The sequence below is a fragment of the Meles meles genome, chromosome 5 (genome assembly GCF_922984935.1).
Source record: "Meles meles chromosome 5, mMelMel3.1 paternal haplotype, whole genome shotgun sequence".
Taxonomy (NCBI): Eukaryota; Metazoa; Chordata; class Mammalia; order Carnivora; family Mustelidae; genus Meles; species Meles meles.
Genome location: NC_060070.1, coordinates 135,508,623 through 135,529,311, shown reverse-complemented (window position 1 = coordinate 135,529,311; position 20,689 = coordinate 135,508,623). Strand labels below are relative to the sequence as shown.

The window sequence follows — 20,689 nt, the reverse complement described above, 5'->3', positions numbered from 1 at the left end:
TCCAGAGACAGTACTTATAATTGGCAGCCTCCATAATAACTAAAAAAATATGCCAACTTTAGTTTTATGGTTGCTTTTAAGTCTTCTTTAGGATTGACAGTACTGTAGGCAACGTACCCCTATTGCTCTTACCCTAGAATAGGTCACTTCCACGGCAGCCCCCAATGGTATGACACTGTACCTGTCAACTTGAGCCCATATCCCATGAGAGACAACCAGACATTATTACTTCCTAATGGAAGAATAGAACACTATCTAAAAGGAATTTTTATAGGTATATTATTTTATTTTTTCCATTTTATTTTATTTCTTTTCAATGTTCCAGTATTCACTAAAAAAATATAAAACCTGAATCTCATCCAAATGGTAGATTCAAATATCAATTTGTAAGAAGCATAGTGTTCAAAACCTGCTATAACATCTCACAGGACAAAATCAGCAAAATCCAGACTTTGGTGAACTCCCCATAGCAAATGACACAGATTTTTCAACAAATTAATTGCAGATAGAGAGAGAGAAAGAGAGAGAGAGAGAGAGACAGCAAGAGAGACAGTGAGAAGGAAGACACTTAAGAGCTACAACTAATTGCAAAATGTAATCTTATTTGAGTCTTGAGTCACTGTCTAGAAACTGAGACGATTCAGAACATTTGAGCACTAACTAGATATCTGATGGTTATTAAAGCATAATTGTTCATCTTAAGATGCCATAATGACATTGTTGTCATGTTTATTTATTTATTTATTTTAGAGAGAGAGAGAGAGAGAGTATGTTTGAGCACTGGACCACAAGTCGGGGGAGGGTCCATGAGGAGGGGGTTGAAAAGGGAGAGAATCTACAGCAGACTCCCAACTGAGTTTGGAGCCTGACATGGGCTCCATCTCACCATACTGGGACCATGGCCTGAGCTAAAACCAAGAGTCAGATGCTTAACAAATGAAGCCACCCAGGCGCCCCCGTTGTCATGTTTAATGGAAGAGACTCCTTTTATTATATTATTATTCCTAGAGACAATATAATTTCTAGGATTTGTTTTAAAACAGCATGACAGGGAGACAATGATGGAAGTAGAGATGAAGCAAGCTTGGGCCATGGTTTGGTGATTGCTGAGGTTGAGTGTTGCATAAATAGGGGCTAGTTTTTCTCTTCTGCTTTGGTGTATATATGAAATTTTCCAAAACAAAATGATAAAAAACATTTACCAAAAATCACAAAGCTGATAGAAGTTTTGAATGGAGGGCAGTATTATTTCTTTAGATTGGAAGTAGGAGAAAAGTTAAGAAAGGAGAAAAGGCCATTGTAGGAAGAAGACCCCAGACTAAACAGGAGACGATGTGGCCAGGGTTCATCGCGGGGCAGGGGGGCACAAGGAGGGGTCTATCCTTGCCTTTTACACTTCTTTCTTCAAATGGGAAAGAAGAAAAGAAGAGTATGTGAGAACACTGACACATCTTTTCTGCGGAGAAAGAGGAAATGTTGAAGGCCTTGTAGAAAGGAAATTCCCTTAACCTCTGTGTGGGGCTGACCAGAAGCTCTGCAACCTCCTTGATTCCACACTACCATGTTGGACTTTCCAACATCGATGACAGAAAATAGAGCTCCCACTTCTTTGAATTTCAGACTTTCTGGTAACAATGAATTTGAAGGCTAGTGATTGCTTTCACTGCATTTTGTTTCCCGCTTCTCACAATATCTAGTAGAAGTTCTCACAAATACTGAGAATCACCTTTTGGTGATTGAGAGTTCCTCCACTGACCTGTCCATGACTTTTATTTACTATCAGATAATGACTTGAATTTATTACTTTACTTGGATCGTTGATGAAGCCAGGCTTCATCTTATTGGGAACTCATGAAACAGAAGACGATTCTTGCCATTAATTCTAGCAGAGTCTGATGGATTTCTTTTTATGGGTAGTCGAAGCTGGTAAGGTTGGTTGTGAGGCAGAGATTTGAGCCCTAAAACGTGGCCCTTTAGCTGCAAGCATCTGAGGACAAATGAAATATAGCTCTCATGTGGCAACATCCAGGGTGCCTGAGGCAAAGCTCACGGAGAAGATGGTCCAGGGTGCCTGAGGCAAAGCTCACTGAGAAGATGGCCTGACCAACTAGAGAATTCTGAATTCATTTCTTTCCATCTACTGTAGCCATGGGAAGTGCAGGAAAGGCAACATTATTCTGCTCTACCAAAGATGTGTTTTGTAACACTTCACCCCAGGATCCTGGAGCTGAGTACTTATAGAGACTGACATTTCCATCATACATACACTGACACATCACATTACATCACATCGTCTGAACTGAATAGGCGAAGGAAATCAGAAAAGGTGGCCACATTCAATGATCTGAATTCTTTGGGGACAGCTCAGTGCTCTGCAAGTCAAAAGAAGGATAAATTATTACAGAAGACTTCCCAATGCAGCTGCTCCATATTAAACACTGTCAAATAACTCCCAACTTTCTTTGATCTGAATGAATTCTATATTACTTTGGTGACCTTTAGCACATCTCTCCTTGACTCCTTTTCGATTTTATTCTATGTCTGCCTATAAGCATTCTTTCTTCATTTTCGCTATGTATTTGTAGAGAGAAATGGCAGTTATTTAGTTAGTTTTATTTTATAAACGGATGAGAACCAATTAGTGGTTTATTAACATGAAAAAAAGAGATAAAAACACAAGACATGAAAAAATATGGCAAAAAATAAAACCACGATGTCCTGGACTCCTAACATGTTCTCCCTCTGATGGTTCATGGTTTATAAAAGACAAATCACACACAATCTGTGTCTAATGACTGCTTCCACTTTTCCTAAAAGTAACAATAATAATTTTGAAACTTTGGAAGAAAGGAATCAAAAAATACAGAGGGAAATAGCAGAGTATATAATAAAAAAAATGCAGTACTCTGTGAGAAAGAAAAATAGAAAGGTTATAAATGGAGAAAAAGAAGAAAAAAAATATGAAATTAGCCAAGGAAATTAATTGGAAGTACCAAGGCCTACTTCTTATATACTAAACTAATTTAAATATTTTACTGTAATAAATATACTTACCTAATTTTTATATTATGGCTGTAGAATAAGAATAAGATTATTTATTACATAGATGATGAATTCCACTCTCAAGTTTAAGATTTGAAATATTCTACTATCACACCCAATATCAACTTTCTGCAATCATATGCTTGAAAATAATATAAAGCAATGAAAAATATACATACATATCCTGTAATAATATCTTGAATCAGAAGCAAACATATGAGTAAGCAAAATCTGTGCTATGGAACTTTTTTTCAAAACAAATTTAAAGTTATCACCAATTTACAACTTTCAACAGGTTTGGGGCACCTGGGTGGCTCTGTTGATTGAGCTTCCAGTTCTTGGTTTTGGCTCAGGTCATGATCTCATAGGATGGAGCCCTGCATCAGGGTCCACACTCAGCAGGGAGTCTGCCAAAGATTTTCCCTCTCTCCTCTCTTTCTCTCTGCCTACCCTCCAACCCCATGTGCACATGTGTGTGCATTTTCTCTTTCTCAAATAAATAAAGAAAGAAATCTTAAAAAAGAAACTTTCAACAAGTTTGCATCTATTCTTAAATAATTCTAACTAAATAATTTTTTGGAGGGGAGAGTAAATTTGTTTGAAATGAACTCAGAATAGTAACATACTTTGAATATAAGTGTCTATATTATCTGTGCACCAGAGTGAGTTAAAAGCATTACAAACCTAATTCATGGGGCACCTGGGTGGTTCAGTGGGTTAAAGCCTCTGCCTTCGGCTCAGGTCATGATCTCAGGGTCCTGGGATCGAGCCCCACATCAGGTTTTCTGCTTGTCAGGGGGCCTGCTTCCTCCTCTCTCTATGCCTGCCTCTCTGCCTACCTGTGATCTTTGTCTGTCAAATAAATAAATAAAATCTTTAAAAAAAAAACCTAATTCATTTTTTGGCCAAGTATTACAATATGATGATAAAATGCAATATAACTTAGAACAGCAAATGAGGCACTTATAGGATAATCAGATAATATAATTGTCTACTCAAAATCAATCTCCACTTTGTTCAGGAATCTTTAGATAGATAGATAGATAGATAGAGATAGAGATATATAGATATATATATAATTTGACAGAGAGAGATAACAAGTAGGCAGAGAGGCAGGCAGAGAGAGAGAGAGAGGAGGAAGCAGGCTCCCTGCTGAGCAGAGAGCCCTATACAGGACTCGATCCCAGGACCCTGAGATCCTGATCTGAGCTGAAGGCAGGGACTTAACCCACTGAGCCACCCAGGCACCCTTGTTCAGGAATCTTAACCAAACATGTTTTCACCACTACCTTCTTATCACCTACAGAGGCCAAAACATTGCAATTAAAAGGGCTTGATCATTTGTCTTATGCAGTAGGTGACATCCTGAACATGCCTAAGATTCAGAGTCACTATTCTGTGAAATTATTCCTCCTTCAGGATCAGCACAACTGTGCTCTAGCCTGCTTGCTGGAAATCACATGTAAAATCGGTGAATATCAATCCTCTGATTAATCCTAGCTCAATATATTTGATGTCTCCCCTCCCCATCACTTATCTTCCAGTTGTTTCAAATGAAGACAAAACTTACTTTACACAGAGCATTAAGTTCTGAATAACCCCTTTAGCTTATCCTTGAGATGCTCTTAAGAATTTTAATTAGTTGGTGATTATGAATCACTTTTAGATGCTTACATGGAAAAAGCTACAGCACACCAAACTATTATTATCCTTACAAAATTGTAAGTATAACATTATATTAATTATGATTCTACATAGACCTTAATTATAAGAATTTAACTCTGGAGATAATTTCAGTGTTGGCAGGCCTCTTGATTTGTGAAGTCATACAGAAGTGTTGTTTCTAGAAAAGGTTATGAAATGGACTTTATCAATGCATGCTGTGTCTGATTTGGGATAAATTCCTGATTTCTTTTAAATCAAGACCATGTTCTGTTATAAGATGTATTTTTTTAACGATTTTACTTATTTATTTGACAGAGATCACAAGTAAGCAGAGAGGCAGGCAGAGAGAGAGAGGAGGAAGCAGATTCCCTGCTGAGCAGAGAGCCGGATGCGGGGCTCGATCCCAGAACTCTGGGATCATGACCTGAGCCTAAGGCAGAGAGTTTAACCCACTGAGCCACGCAGGTGCCCCAAGATGTATTTTTCAACGAGATTTTTCCCCTCCAAATTTCTTCTCTCAACAACTCAGTGAGGTTCTGTCATAGGAAGTAACACTGAGGCTTACTTAAACCCCTTCCTTGGTTTTACACCTTTCCCCATGCTATCTATTAATTTCTCATATGCGAGATTGACAGTGTCTTTTTCTTTGTTGCTGTGTTGGTTTGGTTTGGTTTTGCTTTGCCTACAAATTCAATGGCATGAATACACCGTTAAAATGGTTCAGAACTAAACTATTTTCATCCTAGAGAAATGCTGAATCGATAGTGAAACTATACAAATCTTTTCTTCTAACTTTTATTAAGATTCCTCAGTGGCTTTTCATTCTAGTAGAAAAAAATGTTAGTGCAAAAAGAGCTTTTACCTTTGGGACCCTGCCAATCTTCCACTTCTGGTGCTTCTTTGTTCTACCACTTCCCCAACCTCACCTGCACACATATACAAGCACATATGAGTACACACACAGGTACGCATGTGTACACACCATGTTTCAGAAACATTGGATCGCTTACGTTCTCCTGCCTACACATCAGCTTCCTTCTCCTTAGTCTCCATTTGGAAAACCTTTTTAATGTTGTTCAAATATTACCTCCTTTACAAAAACTCTCCCAACATACCAGGCAGAACCCATCCTTAATTCCCCTATGAGATCCAACATATATCTCTTAAGCATTTATTAATTAATACCATAATCTTATTTTATGCCATTGTGTCTACATCCTCCCTTAATTTAGTAGGTCTTGAGGAACAAGACAATAAGATAAAACTAATATTTTTAAAGTAGGTATCCAACCTTAAGATAAGTAGCATTTCCTTCATTTTTCCTGGTACAAACTGAGTAGCATAGAGCTGAAGTAATAACCAAGTTCATATAGCTAGTAAGTGGCAGAGTCAGAATCTTGAATCCAAGTCTATCTGACTCCAAACCCTATGACCTTCCATTGTATGAACAGTCTGTGTCTAGTTCATTGTGAACCCCAAGCCCCTTGTGCAAAGCCTAGAAAACAGCAGTAAATCAATGAATTAGTAGATGGATGCATAAATAAAACTCCTAGGACATGAACTAGACTAACATATGGTAAGGATGGAACTCTCCAAGAACAAAGTCAGAACATCATGGTGACATCCAAGTTCCAAGCTCTGCCTTTTATCAGTTCAGCTCTGTTCTTAGTGATAGCATTCAGGATGCCACCTGCCTTCAGAAGACCCCTGCCAGTGATTTGCTAGGATGAAGGATTTTAGCACATATGGGGTGATTATTGTTACTTGCACCATGGCCATTTTGACAGCATTCAATGCTGGATTTTCTTTTCTTCTAGAACTACATATTTTGTACTTATTCCATTGTTTTATACTCTTGCTGTTGTTGGGGTTTTTTAGGCAGTGTGATGGTAGAATGTGAAAAGAGGCTTGACCGGGTTAACTTTGGGTTCATTTGTTTCTACAGATTTGTTTCTCAATCTGGAGTCTATGTTACATTAATAATTTTTACCAATAGGGGAAAGATAGTTTAAATGAAGGATCCTCAAATCAAAGCATGACTCCTCACATTATCATTTTCCTAAGAAGGCTTTATATCTTCTCAAGAATTCATTTCCTGATCTTGTTTATTAAACAAAATTATAAATCTTCTGGATGCAAATAAACTGTTATTCAATGGTCGCCTCCTTGTTCCCAAACACACCAAAGTCAGGCTACTCGAGTTTATGTTTTGCTTTCTACACTTGGCTCTTTATGCATTCAAATTGACAAATGCCCTTGTACATTATTTTTAACCCACCCATATCTAATGCATCAGTATCTTGTTATGTTTCCTCTGATTTCATTGCTTGCAATGCTAGTATCAGCAGCACAGAATTGCCAAAGCACTAAGCAGCCCAATTTTTCTTTAATTTCTCAGAAAATTGACAGTTTTATGAACTGTCTCTTTACCTATGCCCCATAAACATGTCAGGCTGTGGAAAACCATTCTAATTAAATCCCAGGGGGACTGCAATGGAAGATTATAGCTTCTTGGCAGGTTATTAAAAAACAGTTGTTCATATATACACAAGTATGTGTACTGGAGCCTAACATTTGACAGAACAGTCAAGGAATTAACCCCACTAGCTGCTTCAGCTCAAACTGACTGAAAAGAAATAAGCAAAGTGAGTGGGAGAAGAAGACAGCTCCATTCAAGCTTTTATTTTTATATCCTTTGTGAGCTCCTATAGATTACTAGATAGTTTGAAAGGTGTCTGAGGTCATCACCTTCCTCATTGGATTTTATATACCTGCTAGAGAAAATTTATACAACTTTCATCTTTCCAATGAGTAATTTTTGATACCAGGATTCTCCTGTAACACATATAATTGAGCCAGTGGAAAAACAAATAAAATAGTTTTTCCCCCTCACAAACTCAGAACAGAAACATATGGTATATGGGATGTTGAATTTAAGCGGAAAAAAGAGATAATTCTTGCTCATGGAAATATTTTCCAGCATTTGAATTCCTGCCAAATGAACTATGGTTCTAACTGGATAGGTAAATATTTCAATCTAATTGGAGACAGTAATTTCTCAGATGGTTAAGTTAAAAATCCAGTGTCAAGAAGGAATGGTCTGTGAAGTTCTCTGTGGAATATATGATTCAAATAAATGAGTATAACATTTAATTAATTAGTGAAATTGGGAATTGTGGACCCACTAAATAATGATTTCGGTTGATATATTTAAGAGTCATGAAAATGTGATCATGAAAGTGTGCCTTCCAACTTCCTAACAAAAAACGGACTGGTGGATAAAACATCCTGCTCCTGAGGTGAGTTGGCATTTTCAGTTTCTCACAAGAACAGGTCCTTTTATCCTCTTCCATGGCTACAAGGTGCAAAAATGTTTCTAGTAATTATACAAAAAAGGTCATGCCCAAGTCTATAGGGAAATTGAATGAAACGGTATGGCTGGCTCATTGCAAGGCAACCATCACCATTCTCAAATCAGCTGAAAGTGATTCTCCTGAAAATACGGAGCAATTGGTGACATCTTTGTCAATAAAAACCTTTCCGTGAAGAACAGCATGACATTTCCCCAAAATTTTTTTTTATTTGTTTATTTACAGCATAACAGTGTTCACTGTTTTGGCATCACACCCAGTGCTCCATGCAGTACGTGCCCTCCCTATTACCCACCACCTGGTTCCTCAACCTCCCACCCCCCCCGCCCCTTCAAAACCCTCTGGTTGTTTTTAAGAGTCCATAGTCTCTCATGGTTCATCTCCCCTTCCAGTTTCCCTCAACTCCCTCTCCTCTCCATCTCCCCACCTCCATGTTATTTGTTATGCTCCACAAATAAGTGAGACCATATGATACTTGACTCTCTCTGCTTGACTTATTTCGCTCAGCATAATTTCTTCCAGTACCGTCCATGTTGCTACAAAAGTTGGGTATTCATGCTTTCTGATGGAGGCATAATACTCCATTGTGTATATGGACCACATCTTCCTTATCCAATCATCCGTTGAAGGGCATTTTGGTTCTTTCCACAGTTTGGCGACCGTAGCCATTGCTGCAATAAACATGCCCTTCTTTTCACTACATCTGTATCTTTGGGGTAAATACCCAGCAGTGCAATTGCAGGGTTATAGGGAAGCTCTATTCTTAATTTCTTCAGGAATCTCCACACTGTTCTCCAAAGTGGCTGCACTAACTTGCATTCCCACCAACAGTGTAAGAGGGTTCCCCTTTCTCCACATCCTCTCCAACACACGTTGTTTCCTGTCTTGCTAATTTTGGCCATTCTAACTGGTGTCAGGTGGTATCTCAATGTGGTTTTAATTTGAATCTCCCTGATGGCTAGTGATGATGAACATTTTTTCATGTGTCTGATAGCCATTTGTATGTCTTCGTTGGAGAAGTGTCTGTTCATATCTTCTGCCCATTTTTTGATATGATTATCTGTTTTGTGTGTGTTGAGTTTGAGAAGTTCTTTATAGATCCTGGATATCAACCTTTTGTCTGTACTGTCATTTGCAAATATCTTCTCCCATTCCGTGGGTTGCCTTTTTGTTTTGTTGACTGTTTCCTTTGCTGTGCAGAAGCTTTTGATCTTGATGAAGTCCCAAAAGTTCATTTTCGCTTTTGTTTCCTTGGCCTTTGGAGACATATCTTGAAAGAAGTTGCTGTGGCTGATATCGAAGAGGTTACTGCCTATATTCTCCTCTAGGATTCTGATAGATTCCTGTCTCACGTTGAGGTCTTTTATCCATTTCGAGTTTATCTTTGTGTACGGTGTAAGAGAATGGTCAAGTTTCATTCTTCTACATATTGCTGTCCAGTTTTCCCAGCACCATTTATTGAAGAGACTGTCTTTTTTACATTGAATATTTTTTCCTGTTTTGTCGAAGATTATTTCACCATAGAGTTGAGGGTCCATATCTGGGCTCTCCACTCTGTTCCATTGGTCTATGTGTCTGTTTTTATGCCAGTACCACGCTGTCTTGGTGATCACAGCTTTGTAGTAAAGCTTGAAATCGGGTAACGTGATGCCGCCAGTTTTGTTTTTGTTTTTCAACATTTCCTTAGCAATTTGGGGTCTCTTCTGATTCCATACAAATTTTAGGATTATTTGCTCCAGCTCTTTGAAAAATATCGGTGGAATTTTGATCGGAATGGCATTAAAAGTATAGATTGCTCTAGGCAGTATAGACATTTTAACAATGTTTATTCTTCTAATCCAAGAGCATGGAACAGTCTTCCATCTTTTTGTGTCTTCTTCAATTTCTTTCATGAGTGTTCTGTAGTTCCTCGAGTACAGGTCCTTTACGTCTTTGGTTAGGTTTATTCCCAGGTATCTTATGGTTCTTGGTGCTATAGTAAATGGAATCGATTCTCTAATTTCCCTTTCTGTATTTTCATTGTTAGTGTATAAGAAAGCCACTGATTTCTGTACATTGACTTTGTATCCTGCCACGTTACTGAATTGATGTATGAGTTCTAGTAGCTTGGGGGTGGAGTCTTTGGGGTTTTCCATATAAAGAATCATGTCATCTGCGAAGAGAGAAAGTTTGACTTCTTCCTTGCCAATTTGGATACCTTTTATTTCTCTTTGTTGTCTGTTGCTAGAACTTCAAATACTATGTTGAACAAGAGTGGTGAGAGTGGGCATCCTTGTCGTGTTCCTGATCTCAACGGGAAGGCTGCAAGTTTTTTCCCATTGAGGATGATATTTGCTGTGGGTCTTTCATAGATAGATTTTATGAAGTTCAGGAATGTTCCCTCTATCCCTATACTTTGAAGTGTTTTAATCAGGAACGGATGCTGGATTTTGTCAAATGCTTTTTCTGCATCAATTGAGAGGACCATGTGGTTCTTCTCTCTTCTCTTATTGATTTGTTCTATCACATTGATTGATTTGCGAATGTTGAACCAACCTTGCAACCCAGGGATGAATCCCACCTGGTCATGGTGGATAATCTTTTTAATGTGCTGCTGGATATAGTAATGTCACTACTGGGTATTTAACCAAAGAAAATGAAAACACTAATTTGAAAAGATATATACACCTCTATTTTATTGCAGCTGAATTACAATAGCAAGATATGGATGGAAGCAACTCAAGTGTCCATTGATAGATTAATGCATAAATTGTGGTATATGTATACAATGGAATATTACTCAGCCATAAAAAAGAATGAGATGTCATTTGTGATAACATGGATAGGGATGGACTTGCAGTGTATAACAGTAACTGAAATAAGTCAGACAAAGGCAAATATATTATTTCACTTATATGTGGATATGAAAAACAAAACAAATAAACAAAAAACAGACTCAAGAATAGAAAACAAATTGGTAATAGCCATGGGGGGTGTGGGGGGGGCAGGGAATGGGTAATACAGATAAAGGGATTTAAGAGGTACAAACTTCTAGTTATAACATAAATAACTCATGGAGATGAAAAGTACAGCATAGAAATATTGTCAATGATATTATAAAAATATATGGTGATAGAAGTTGATTATATTTATGGTGATCATTGAGTGATGCATAGAATTGTCAAGTCACTATGTTGTAAATCTGTCTTTTCTCCATTGGATATTTTTCTTGCTTTGTCAAAAATTAGTTGACCATAGAGTTGAGGGCCCATATCTAGGCTCTTGATTCTGTCTGTTTTTGTGCCAGTACCATGTTGTCTTGGTGATCACAGCTTTGTAATTTAGCTTGAATCAGGCAACCTGATGACCCCAGCTTTGTTTTTCTTTTTCAACATTTCCTTAGTGATTCAGGATCTTTTCTGGTTCTTTTTTTTTTTTTTTTTTTTTTAGAAATTTAAATTCGTCACTCATGAATGTATACCCTAATGTCTCAAAATGTAATAGAACATGTTCTTTTTTTTTTTTCATTTTATTTATTTTTTTCAGCGTAACAGTATTCATTGTTTTTGCCCAACACCCAGTGCTCCATGCAAAACGTGCCCTCCCTATTACCCACCACCTGTTCCCCCAACCTCCCACCCCTGACCCTTCAAAACCCTCAGGTTGTTTTTCAGAGTCCATAGTCTCTTATGTTTCGCCTCCCCTTCCAAATTTTTTTTTTTATAAACATATAATGTATTTTTATCCCCAGGGGTACAGGTCTGTGAATCGCCAGGTTTACACACTTCACAGCATTCACGATAGCACATACCCTCCCCAATGTCCATAGCCCCCTCCCCCTCTCCCAATCCCACCTCCCCCCAGCAACCCCCAGTTTGTTTTGTGAGATTAAGAGTCATTTATGGTTTGTCTCCCTCCCAATCCCATCTTGTTTCATTTATTCTTCTCCTATCCCCCTAACCCCCCATGTTGCTTCTCCATGTCCTCATATCAGGGAGATCATATGATAGTTGTCTTTCTCCGATTGACTTATTTCACTAAGCAAAGGAAACAGTTAACAAAACCAAAAGACAACTGACAGAATGGGAGAAGATATTTGCAAACGACATATCAGACAAAGGGCTAGTATCCAAAATCTATAAGGAACTTAGCAAACTCAACACCCAAAGAACAAACAATCCAATCAAGAAATGGGCAGAGGACATGAACAGACATTTCTGCAAAGAAGACATCCAGATGGCCAACAGACACATGAAAAAGTGCTCCACGTCACTCGGCATCAGGGAAATACAAATCAAAACCACAATGAGATATCACCTCACACCAGTCAGAATGGCTAAAATTAACAAGTCAGGAAATGACACATGCTGGCGAGGATGTGGAGAAAGGGGAACCCTCCTCCACTGTTGGTGGGAATGCAAGCTGGTGCAACCACTCTGGAAAACAGCATGGAGGTTCCTCAAAATGTTGAAAATAGAACTACCCTATGACCCAGCAATTGCACTACTGGGTATTTACCCTAAAGATACAAACATAGTGATCCGAAGGGGCACGTGCACCCGAATGTTTATAGCAGCAATGTCTACAATAGCCAAACTATGGAAAGAACCTAGATGTCCATCAACAGATGAATGGATCAAGAAGATGTGGTATATATACACAATGGAATACTATGCAGCCATCAAAAGAAATGAAATCTTGCCATTTGCGACGACGTGGATGGAACAAGAGCGTATCTTTTCTGGTTCTATACAAATTTTAGGATTGTTTGTTCCAGCACTTTGAAAAATGCCATTGGTATTTTGATCAGGATGGCATTGAAAATACAGATTGCTCTGTGCAGAATAGATATTTTAAGAATGTTTATTCTTCCAATTCATGAGCATGGAATGTTTTTCCATCTTTTTGTGTCTTCTTCAATTTCTTTCATAAGTGTTCTATAGTTTCTAGAGTATAGCTCCTTTACCTCATTGGTTAGGTTTATTCCAAGGTATCTTATGGGTTTTGGTGCTATTGTAAATGGAATTGATTCCCTAAATTCTCTTTCTACAGTCACATTGTTAGTGTATAGAAAAGCAACTGATTTCTGTGCCTTTATTTTGTATCTGCCACATTATTGAATCACTATATGAGTTCTAGTAATTCAGAAAGTGTCATCTTTTGGGTTTTCCAAATAAAGTACCATGTCATCTGTGAAAAGAAAGAGTTTGACTTCCTCTTTGCCAATTTGAATACATTTTATCTTTTGTTTTCTGATTACTGTTACTAGGACTTCTTGTACTATGTTGAACAATAGTGGTGCGAGTGGGCATCCTTGTCATGTTCCTGATATTAAGGGGAAGGTCTCAACTTTTCCCCACTGAGAATGATATTCACTGTGGACTTTTCATAGGTAGTTTTCAAGTCAAAAAATCAGCAGAAGACATGAACAGACACTTCTCTAAGGAAGACATACTAATGGCTGACACATGAAAAAATATTCAACATCATTTGCCATCAGAGAGATTCAAATCAAAACCATATGGAGATACCACATTAAACCAGTTAGAATAGCAAAAATTGACAAGGCAAGAAACAATAAATGTTGGAGAGGCCGTGGAGACAGGGGAATCCTCATTCTGTTGTTTGGAATGCAAGCTGGAGTAGCCACTTTGGAAAACAGTATGGAGATTCCTCAAAAAGTTAAAAACAGAGCTACCCTATGACCCAGCAATTGCACTACTGTGTATTTTCCCCAAAGATACAGATGTAGTGAAAAGAATAGCCACACACACCCCAATGTTCATGAGCAGCAATGTTCATGATAGCCAAACTATGGAAGGAGCCCAGACACCCTTGAACAAATGAATGGATCAAGAAGATGTGATCCATATACACAATGGAGAATTACTCAGCCACCAGAAAGGATGGATATCCAACATTTGCATCAACATGGATGGAACCAGAGAAGATTATACTAAGTGAAATGAGTCAAGCAGAGAAAGACAACTATCACATGATTTCGCTCATTTGTGGAACATATGGAATAGCATGGAGGACATTAGGAGAAGGAAGGGAAAAATGAAGGGAAGGAATCATGGGGGAGATGAAATATGAGAGACTATGAGATCCAGGAAACAATCTGTGGGTCTCAGAGGGAAGGAGAGTGCGGGGATGGGTTAGCCCAGTGATGGATATTAAGGAGGGCATGTATTGCATGAAGCACAGTGTTATATACAAACAGTGAATCATCAAAAACTAATTTTGTACTCTATGGTGACTAACATAATTTTTAAAAATGACTTTTTACCAATTCCTCTTCTATTTAATCTTTCAATTGAGTACAGCCTCCTCTTTGAGAACCTCTCATTTCTGAGTTTATCTGCTACCAAATTATCATCATCCTTTCTGACTCTATGAAGTCTTTTTCTTTGTCCCCTTCATCAATTACTTATAGTCTTCATTCTCCTTTAATGACAGGGACAATGCAAGATTCTCTATTGAGTCATGTTTTTCTCTCTTTGTGCAATGTCTTAAATTAATATCTCCTTCCATGGATTTATTGCAATCTCAATAACAAAGACTGCCAAATCTCTCTCTTTTTTCTCTCTTCAGCTTTAGACTTATGTTTCCAATTGCCTTCCAGACATTTATATTTATATGCCTATTTACCTTGATATGTCCCCAGAGTTAAGGTTCTCACAAGTCCAATTGCTCTTCCTGGCTTTTCTATACCTGTTGAAAATCTATGTTTCCAAGCTTCAGATTTCATTAATGTTTTAACTCTTAATTTTTCCAAGCTCCTATATTCAACCGGTAGCCAACTATTGTGGACTTTACCTCTAAAACATCTCCCACATCTATACAACGTTTCCCAATTCCACTGCAGTTTTTATGAACTGTCACTGTATTTATTGTAATAACCTTATAATTAATTTCTTCACAGTATCTTCTCATCTAACATAATATCTTTAAATCTGCTTACTTAAAATTCAAACACAAGTTATTCATCCATTTAAAAATGTTAAAATATATGATCAATGATTCATCATCACCTACAGTATTTAGAACCAATTCCTCACAACCATGCTGTCTTTAATCGAAGACCCACTCTCTACTCCTTTGGGTAGACCTACAGAAGTAACTCCTCCTTCCACATTTATAAAAGACTTTGTATTTCCTCTACCTCTCAAAATTTTTTTCTAGCATCTTAGATTTTTTTTTTTTCTAAATATTGCCCATGATGACTCTAAGCTTATGGCAATACATATTTAAGATAAGCTTGAACACCTTGTTAGGAAAGTAAGGAAGCTATAAAAGACTACTTGAGTCATGTTCTAGGACACAAGAGAAAGACCAAATGTCCCCAGTGGCTAAAGGTGGTGTTTCCATAAGCCAAAAAGGATCATAAATGTAATGGATTACATTACATCGTGTATACAAAAAGTAATGAGTTTAAATCTATATTCTTAAATTTTATAAGAAAATGTTCCCCATCCTTTAAGGTCCATTTCTAATGTGAGCTTATCCATATATTACTTTTGGATTCCCTCAAATGTCTTAGTTACCTTTCCCTTTTGAGCCCCTATAGCATTTTGCTTTTACTACTAATATTCTATTTTTCTTAATATATACACATCTAATAATATGGACACCATATGATTCCAAAAATCCATGCCAGAGGTCAAGATTTCATTTCAAATGTACTTAAATTTTCTTTGATTGGTAAATGACTCATTTTTCAGCCCTAAGAGTTCTAGTAAGAATCCATACCTTAGAAGATCAAATATTTTAAATAAGGTATACTATTCTCATTTGTTTTCATCACTTTTAAAATTATTTTTGCTTAATTTATTATGTAGTACTTTTTGGCTGTTACCTCACTTACTTTAGCAAGTACAGTTATTGAAAAATAACATTTTTGTAACCTCTTAGATTACATCTATCAAGATCAATTTTATTGCTGCTTGGTAAACTTATTTATGGGTTAGTAATATGCATGAAACCACAATTTGATAATTATACAGAATATACAAATAATAAAGAAACTAATTTTTAAATTTTTAACAAAGATTCTTATATGTGGTTTATTATTAGAAAATTAATAGACTAAAAAGAGTCTGGGTTATTATTATAATCCCTACAAAATTTATAAACAGCTTTTCTGTCATCTCAGTTTCCCTTGATTCTTATACAAATATAGTGTAAATTCCCATTCCTGACACCTTTGTGATTGACATCAATCATTATGTCATTATGTCATTACCAGTTAATTTAAGAAACTAAAGAAATACATAGGAATAACAAAAAACAGAGCTTCTAACATGCCAAAATTAAAGTAGCACAGTGAAGTAAGGATTTAAAGTAAGTGATTGGATAATTTAAGGCTCAAAAGACACTTTAAACTCAATAATCTGAAATTATTATATTTATTAATATATATTAATATACTATTAATATTATAAAATAATCTGTGATGATGGAAAAGTTCTCTAAATCTGTCCTTTGTGGCTCAGTCATTAAGCATCTACCTTCAGCTCGGTCCTGGGATTGAGCCCCCCATTCGACTCCCCGCTCAGCAGGAAGCCTGCTTCTCCCTCTCCCTCTCCCCTGCCCTGTGTTCCCCCCACCTTTCTTTCTGTCAAATAAATAAATAAAATCTTAAAATAAATAAATAAATAAATGGATAAATCTATACTCTCCAACACAATAGCCAATAGTCACATGTGGCTACTGTCACTTGACGTGTGGTTAGCATGACTAAAGAACTTAATTTTTTATTTTATGTAATTTTAATGAGTTAACTTGTCATATGTGGTTAGTGGTTGCAGTATTGGACAATACAGAGCTAAATCATTGTTTGCATCTTCGACTTCTGATTATTATGAGTGTGACATTTTCAGTAACAAATGCACACAAATGAAAAACACAAATAGATCATTTACAACTGAAAATACAACTCCTATTATTAATAACTACTGACGATCTATATGTTCTAAGTGCTATTCTAAGTTCTTTACACAAGATATTTGATTTAAAATTCAGAATATCCACATGGCATAGGTGTCATACATATTTAGATTTAACAAAGCAAGAAGGAACCCCAGAGAAGTTATGTAACATCTCCAATATATTGTCTAGTAAATGGCAGATTCAAGATATGACTCCATAGCTCATGGAATTGCTTTTTTCAAATACACTTGCAAATGAAAAATTACCTAATCTCTTTAGTAATCAAAGAATCATAGGCAAATTAAAATAAAACAGGTTATAACTTGTCACCCATTAAATTAGCAAACATTTAAAAGACTATACTATCCAATAAACACTCTTAATTTTTTCAGGTATTAATAGTTAATTAATATAATTTGGCAATAAGAGCTAAGAATTATAATAATTCCCATATATTTTATTCATTTCCGTTTTGGGAACTTACCCTGGAGTAAAAAATTAACAAGAAGCGGTAATGTCACCAAGATGGTAACTTAGGACATTACTGACTTTTCTTCCCCTCACAAAAACAACTAACAATTATTCAAGAACAAGATACCACTCAGAAAATCCTAGAATATGGGAATAAAGCTGAGGCAACCACAGAGACCAAGACTGACTTCATCAGAAGGCTAAGAAAAGCAGTACATGCTGACTGCATTGCCCTTCCCCAAGGCCAGCACAACACCGTGCCAAGGGGTCTTCCCTGAGCCTCCATTTCCCCCAGCAGGAAAAGAGAACCCAGGATGGACAACCAGCTCCTCCACCCTGCATGGTGGGTTAGTCTGTAGGAACCCCTACTCCAATGTTGCACCACAGAAGCCTTGCTCATCTATAGAACCAAGTCGGCACCCTACTGCCCTCCAGGGCAAGAAGATATTTCATAGCCCCATCTACTACTGAATATAGCACCCAGTCTCAACCATTTAGTAAACCTGACCAGAGAATCCAGGCAATCACTGAGCCCATCCTATAGCCTCACCTGGGTAGGGAATCAAGATATCAGTCCTATCCAAGTGTTCTCAGCCAGTGACACAACCAACCATCCCTGTCCTTAGAGCTCAAAGAGTTGCCTCACCCCAAAATAGACCATAATAGCAAGCACCACCTGCCCAAAGATATTGCCAACAGATATACCCACAAACAGAAACTGAACTCCTTGATGAAGAACTGTCTGCCAAAGCAAACCTATAAAGTCTATAAGAGCAAACCTGTTATTCAGATGTGCAAATACCAACATAAGGAATCAAGGATCACAAAAAATAAAGTAAATATGAAATCACCAAAGGAAACTAATTAAGCTCCAATAACTGACTCTAATGAAAGGAAAATCAATAAACATGAATTCAGAATAGTCTCCTTAAGGAAGTTTCATGAACTCAAAGAAAACATAGCAGACAGTAAAAAAAAATTATGAAATAATGCATGAAAAGAAATGAGAAGTTTGACAAGAAAATGACACCGATAAACAAAAATCTAGTGTTGAAAATGCAATAACTAAACTGAAAATTCAATAGGATTTGGAAGTAGACTTGACCATGCAGAAGAAAGAATCTATGACCTAGAGGATAGGACACTTGAAATTATCAAGTCAGAGGAACAAAATGGATAAAAAGAATGAAAAAGAGTTTTAAGAGTGTATGGTATGGGAATTATAGAACACAATGAAAAGAAACAATATTTGCATTTCTGGAAGGAGGAAAGAGAAAGGGACAAAAATTATATTTGACGCATTTATGGTTAAAAAATTTCCAAACCTAGAAAGAGAAATGGACACCCAGATCCATGAGATCCAAAGAATCCTAAATAGGTTGAATTCAAATAAGATCACACCAAGGCATATTATAATTAAATTGTCAAAATCAAGACAAAGAAATAATGTTAAGAGCAGAGAGAGAAAACAGAGAAATAACAAACAAGGGAATACCGTAAGACTTGAGACAGATTTTTTCAACAGAAGCTTTTGACACCAGGAGGGAATTGTTGATAAATTCAAAATCCTGAATGACAATAAATGTCAACCAAGAATTCTATACCCAGCAAAGCTGTCCTTCAGAAGAAAGAGGTCCCAAACAAACAAAAGCTGAGGGAATTTATTTTCACCAGGCCTGACTTATAAGAAATGTTAAAGGGAGTTCTCTGAGTAGAAGCAAAAGAATGGTAATGAACATCATAAAACCATTAAAAGGGTAGCAAAAATATCACTGGTAAGGATAAATTTAGATTTGTAGTTAGATTTTGCAATATGGAAATATTGGTACATAACTTACGACACCAGTTTAAAATTTAAAAAAAAATGGATGTAGTAAAAATGATGATAACTATAATAAACTGCTATTAATTACACAATATAAAATCCATGTATGGGCATCTGGGTGGCTCAGTGGGTTGAGCCTCTGCTTTTGGCTCAGGTCATGATCTCAGGTCCTGGGATTGAGCCCCACATCAGGATCTCTGCTCAGCAGGGAGCCTGCTTTCCCCTCTCTCTCTGCCTCCTTCTCTGCCTACTTGTGGTCTCTGTCTGTCAGATAAATAAATAAGTAAAATCTTAAAAAATAAAAAATAAAATAAAATAAAATCCATGTAAATTGTAATAGCAATAACCTAAAATGTGAGAGGCAAGAAAAGTAAAAATGTAAAGTTTGTGAATTCTATTGACGTTAAGTTATCTGTTTAAAATAGGGTATTATAGGTCAAGATATTTTATGTAAGTCTCGTGGTAACCACAAAGAAAAATTCTATAGTCTTTACACAAAAGAATACAATAAAGATGTCAAAGCATACTGATACCAAAAGACATCCAAAACCAAAGAGGGCAACATAAGAAACAAGGAATGATGAATCTACAAAACAAACAGAAAAGAATGAACAAAATGGCATTAGTAAGTTCTTAGCTACCAGTAATTATTTTAACCTAAGTAAATTAAATTCTCCAAAAACATACATAGGCCAGATGGACACAAAAATAAGATCCAACAATATGCTACCCACAAGAGATTCATTTTAGCCTTAAAGAGACACATAGACCAAGAGTGAGGAGTAAAAAAAAAGACATGGTAACTTAAAAAAACAAGAGTAGCTATACTTACAACAGACAAAATAGACTTTAAGTTTAAAATGATAAAAAGAGAAAGAAGATTATTGTATAATGGTAAAAGGATCAATATATCAAAAAGATATATCGCTTCTCGGCCTTTTGGCTAAGATCAAGTGTAGTATCTGTTCTTATCAGTTTAATATATCAAAAAGATATAACAATTAATACTTATGTACCCAACAATGAATTCATATTGTTAAAATGTCAATACTACTAAAAGCTATCTGTAGATTCTGAATCAGAATCTGCATTTTAATAAAACTCCAGGTGACTTTTATGCACATTAAAGTTTGAGAAGCACTAATGCAGCATGCTCTAAGTAATGAACATTCTTGCTGCTTCTTGGTTATCTATCTTCCAGGTTATGATAACTAATCAAAGATTAAAGTCAATGCCCTTAATTATGAGGGACTTATTTTCATAAAGAATATCTTTATAAATGAAGATTAACCCTGCCATCATTCTTCAGAACATTACTTTATATGAAGATGATTCAAAGAACACTCTGCACTTTCAAAATCTTGAACTTCTTAACTCCAAATGTTTCTTCCAGTCCACTTTAGTA

General features: G+C 36.5%; 1 pseudogene; it reads left to right on the top strand.

The window, feature by feature from the left end:
• The first annotated feature begins 20,207 nt into the window (after positions 1–20,207).
• Positions 20,208–20,305, top strand: LOC123942782 (annotated as a pseudogene).
• Positions 20,306–20,689: the final 384 nt, after the last annotated feature.